Source organism: Electrona antarctica (assembly GCF_951216825.1).
Source record: "Electrona antarctica genome assembly, chromosome: 9".
NCBI lineage: Eukaryota > Metazoa > Chordata > Actinopteri > Myctophiformes > Myctophidae > Electrona > Electrona antarctica.
Genome location: NC_136790.1, coordinates 8960949 through 8967070, shown reverse-complemented (window position 1 = coordinate 8967070; position 6122 = coordinate 8960949).

Below are 6122 nucleotides of genomic sequence, written 5' to 3'. Positions count from 1 at the left end.
ACTCCTACATACTTACACATAGCAACCCCATTCTAGCCTACTTAGGTTCATCTTACGGTGGACATGTTTGCCTGAAAAGGAATCTTTGAAATGTTTCATAGTTTTAGAAATATAGTGCTTTCAAATTTGAGACATTTACAATGGGGCTCAATGGCAGACATTGGCACGTCAAAAAAGCACTTTCACCTAGAAACTCCATTCACACTTTGTATTATTCAGCTTACTGTGGAGACACATGCTGGAACTTTTTACTTTGAAATGTTTTGTAGTTCCTGAGTTATTTAACTTAAACGCCCAATGCATTCTCTATGGCAATAGCACAAACTTTGGCATGCTACTAGTCCTACATACTTACACCTAGCAACCCCATTCTAGCCTACTTAGGTTCATCTTACGGTGGACATGTTTGCCTGAAAAGGAATCTTTGAAATGTTTCATAGTTTTAGAAATATAGTGCTTTCAAATTTGAGAAATTTACAATGGGGCTCAATGGCAGACATTGGCACGTAAAAAAAGCACTTTCACCTAGAAACTCCATTCACACTTTTTATTATTCAGCTTACTGTGGAGACACATGCTGGAACCTTTTACTTTGAAATGTTTTGTAGTTTCTGAGTTATTTAATTTAAACGCCCAATGCATCCTCAATGGCAATAGCACAAACTTTGGCATGCTACTAGTCCTACATACTTACACCTAGAAACCCCATTCAAACCTATTTAGGTTCATCTTACGGTGGACATGTTTGCCTGAAAAGGAATCTTTGAAATGTTTCATAGTTTTAAAAATATAGTGCTTTCAAATTTGAGACATTTACAATGGGGCTCAATGGCAGACATTGGCACGTCAAAAAAGCACTTTCACCTAGAAACTCCATTCACACTTTTTATTATTCAGCTTACTGTGGAGACACATGCTGGAACTTTTTACTTTGAAATGTTTTGTAGTTCCTGAGTTATTTAACTTAAACACCCAATGCATTCTCTATGGCAATAGCACAAACTTTGGCATGCTACTAGTCCTACATACTTACACCTAGCAACCCCATTCTAGCCTACTTAGGTTCATTTTACGGTGGACATGTTTGCCTGAAAAGGAATCTTTGAAATGTATCATAGTTTTAGAAATATAGTGCTTTCAAATTTGAGACATTTACAATGGCGCTCAATGGCAGACATTGGCACGTCAAAAAAGCACTTTCACCTAGAAACTCCATTCACACTTTTTATTATTCAGCTTACTGTGGAGACACATGCTGGAACTTTTTACTTTGAAATGTTTTGTAGTTCCTGAGTTATTTAACTTAAACGCCCAATGCATTCTCTATGGCAATAGCACACACTTTGGCATGCTACTACTCCTACATACTTACACATAGCAACCCCATTCTAGCCTACTTAGGTTCATCTTACTGTGGACATTTTTGCCTGAAAAGGAATCTTTGAAATGTTTCATAGTTTTAGAAATATAGTGCTTTCAAATTTGAGACATTTACAATGGGGCTCAATGGCAGACATTGGCACGTCAAAAAAGCACTTTCACCTAGAAACTCCATTCACACTTTTTATTATTCAGCTTACTGTGGAGACACATGCTGGAACTTTTTACTTTGAAATGTTTTGTAGTTCCTGAGTTATTTAACTTAAACGCCCAATGCATTCTCTATGGCAATAGCACACACTTTGGCATGCTACTACTCCTACATACTTACACATAGCAACCCCATTCTAGCCTACTTAGGTTCATCTTACGGTGGACATGTTTGCCTGAAAAGGAATCTTTGAAATGTTTCATAGTTTTAGAAATATAGTGCTTTCAAATTTGAGACATTTACAATGGGGCTCAATGGCAGACATTGGCACGTCAAAAAAGCACTTTCACCTAGAAACTCCATTCACACTTTTTATTATTCAGCTTACTGTGGAGACACATGCTGGAACTTTTTACTTTGAAATGTTTTGTAGTTCCTGAGTTATTTAACTTAAACGCCCAATGCATTCTCTATGGCAATAGCACAAACTTTGGCATGCTACTAGTCCTACATACTTACACCTAGCAACCCCATTCTAGCCTACTTAGGTTCATCTTACGGTGGACATGTTTGCCTGAAAAGGAATCTTTGAAATGTTTCATAGTTTTAGAAATATAGTGCTTTCAAATTTGAGAAATTTACAATGGGGCTCAATGGCAGACATTGGCACGTAAAAAAAGCACTTTCACCTAGAAACTCCATTCACACTTTTTATTATTCAGCTTACTGTGGAGACACATGCTGGAACCTTTTACTTTGAAATGTTTTGTAGTTTCTGAGTTATTTAATTTAAACGCCCAATGCATCCTCAATGGCAATAGCACAAACTTTGGCATGCTACTAGTCCTACATACTTACACCTAGAAACCCCATTCAAACCTATTTAGGTTCATCTTACGGTGGACATGTTTGCCTGAAAAGGAATCTTTGAAATGTATCATAGTTTTAGAAATATAGTGCTTTCAAATTTGAGACATTTACAATGGGGCTCAATGGCAGACATTGGCACGTCAAAAAAGCACTTTCACCTAGAAACTCCATTCACACTTTGTATTATTCAGCTTACTGTGGAGACACATGCTGGAACTTTTTACTTTGAAATGTTTTGTAGTTCCTGAGTTATTTAACTTAAACGCCCAATGCATTCTCTATGGCAATAGCACAAACTTTGGCATGCTACTAGTCCTACATACTTACACCTAGCAACCCCATTCTAGCCTACTTAGGTTCATCTTACGGTGGACATGTTTGCCTGAAAAGGAATCTTTGAAATGTTTCATAGTTTTAGAAATATAGTGCTTTCAAATTTGAGACATTTACAATGGGGCTCAATGGCAGACATTGGCACGTCAAAAAAGCACTTTCACCTAGAAACTCCATTCACACTTTTTATTATTCAGCTTACTGTGGAGACACATGCTGGAACTTTTTACTTTGAAATGTTTTGTAGTTCCTGAGTTATTTAACTTAAACGCCCAATGCATTCTCTATGGCAATAGCACAAACTTTGGCATGCTACTAGTCCTACATACTTACACCTAGCAACCCCATTCTAGCCTACTTAGGTTCATCTTACGGTGGACATGTTTGCCTGAAAAGGAATCTTTGAAATGTTTCATAGTTTTAGAAATATAGTGCTTTCAAATTTGAGAAATTTACAATGGGGCTCAATGGCAGACATTGGCACGTAAAAAAAGCACTTTCACCTAGAAACTCCATTCACACTTTTTATTATTCAGCTTACTGTGGAGACACATGCTGGAACCTTTTACTTTGAAATGTTTTGTAGTTTCTGAGTTATTTAATTTAAACGCCCAATGCATCCTCAATGGCAATAGCACAAACTTTGGCATGCTACTAGTCCTACATACTTACACCTAGAAACCCCATTCAAACCTATTTAGGTTCATCTTACGGTGGACATGTTTGCCTGAAAAGGAATCTTTGAAATGTATCATAGTTTTAGAAATATAGTGCTTTCAAATTTGAGACATTTACAATGGGGCTCAATGGCAGACATTGGCACGTCAAAAAAGCACTTTCACCTAGAAACTCCATTCACACTTTGTATTATTCAGCTTACTGTGGAGACACATGCTGGAACTTTTTACTTTGAAATGTTTTGTAGTTCCTGAGTTATTTAACTTAAACGCCCAATGCATTCTCTATGGCAATAGCACAAACTTTGGCATGCTACTAGTCCTACATACTTACACCTAGCAACCCCATTCTAGCCTACTTAGGTTCATCTTACGGTGGACATGTTTGCCTGAAAAGGAATCTTTGAAATGTTTCATAGTTTTAGAAATATAGTGCTTTCAAATTTGAGAAATTTACAATGGGGCTCAATGGCAGACATTGGCACGTAAAAAAAGCACTTTCACCTAGAAACTCCATTCACACTTTTTATTATTCCGCTTACTGTGGAGACACATGCTGGAACCTTTTACTTTGAAATGTTTTGTAGTTTCTGAGTTATTTAATTTAAACGCCCAATGCATCCTCAATGGCAATAGCACAAACTTTGGCATGCTACTAGTCCTACATACTTACACCTAGAAACCCCATTCAAACCTATTTAGGTTCATCTTACGGTGGACATGTTTGCCTGAAAAGGAATCTTTGAAATGTTTCATAGTTTTAGAAATATAGTGCTTTAAAATTTGAGAAATTTACAATGGGGCTCAATGGCAGACATTGGCACGTAAAAAAAGCACTTTCACCTAGAAACTCCATTCACACTTTTTATTATTCAGCTTACTGTGGAGACACATGCTGGAACCTTTTACTTTGAAATGTTTTGTAGTTTCTGAGTTATTTAATTTAAACGCCCAATGCATCCTCAATGGCAATAGCACAAACTTTGGCATGCTACTAGTCCTACATACTTACACCTAGAAACCCCATTCAAACCTATTTAGGTTCATCTTACGGTGGACATGTTTGCCTGAAAAGGAATCTTTGAAATGTTTCATAGTTTTAGAAATATAGTGCTTTAAAATTTGAGACATTTACAATGGGGCTCAATGGCAGACATTGGCACGTCAAAAAAGCACTTTCACCTAGAAACTCCTTTCACACTTTTTATTATTCAGCTTACTGTGGAGACACATGCTGGAACTTTTTACTTTGAAATGTTTTGTAGTTCCTGAGTTATTTAACTTAAACGCCCAATGCATTCTCAATGGCAATAGCACAAACTTTGGCATGCTACTAGTCCTACATACTTACACCTAGAAACCCCATTCAAACCTATTTAGGTTCATCTTACGGTGGACATGTTTGCCTGAAAAGGAATCTTTGAAATGTTTCATAGTTTTAGAAATATAGTGCTTTCAAATTTGAGACATTTACAATGGGGCTCAATGGCAGACATTGGCACGTCAAAAAAGCACTTTCACCTAGAAACTCCATTCACACTTTTTATTATTCAGCTTACTGTGGAGACACATGCTGGAACTTTTTACTTTGAAATGTTTTGTAGTTCCTGAGTTATTTAACTTAAACGCCCAATGCATTCTCTATGGCAATAGCACACACTTTGGCATGCTACTACTCCTACATACTTACACATAGCAACCCCATTCTAGCCTACTTAGGTTCATCTTACGGTGGACATGTTTGCCTGAAAAGGAATCTTTGAAATGTTTCATAGTTTTAGAAATATAGTGCTTTCAAATTTGAGACATTTACAATGGGGCTCAATGGCAGACATTGGCACGTCAAAAAAGCACTTTCACCTAGAAACTCCATTCACACTTTTTATTATTCAGCTTACTGTGGAGACACATGCTGGAACTTTTTACTTTGAAATGTTTTGTAGTTCCTGAGTTATTTAACTTAAACGCCCAATGCATTCTCTATGGCAATAGCACAAACTTTGGCATGCTACTACTCCTACATACTTACACATAGCAACCCCATTCTAGCCTACTTAGGTTCATCTTACGGTGGACATGTTTGCCTGAAAAGGAATCTTTGAAATGTTTCATAGTTTTAGAAATATAGTGCTTTCAAATTTGAGACATTTACAATGGGGCTCAATGGCAGACATTGGCACGTCAAAAAAGCACTTTCACCTAGAAACTACATTCACACTTTTTATTATTCAGCTTACTGTGGAGACACATGCTGGAACTTTTTACTTTGAAATGTTTTGTAGTTCCTGAGTTATTTAACTTAAACGCCCAATACATTCTCTATGGCAATAGCACAAACTTTGGCAAGCTACTAGTCCTACATACTTACACCTAGAAACCCCATTCAAACCTATTTAGGTTCATCTTACAGTGGACATGTTTGCCTGAAAAGGAATCTTTGAAACGTATCATAGTTTTAGAAATATAGTGCTTTCAAATTTGAGACATTTACAATGGGGCTCAATGGCAGACATTGGCACGTCAAAAAAGCACTTTCACCTAGAAACTCCGATCACACTTTGTATTATTCAGCTTACTGTGGAGACACATGCTGGAACTTTTTACTTTGAAATGTTTTGTAGTTCCTGAGTTATTTAACTTAAACGCCCAATGCATTCTCTATGGCAATAGCACAAACTTTGGCAAGCTACTAGTCCTACATACTTACACCT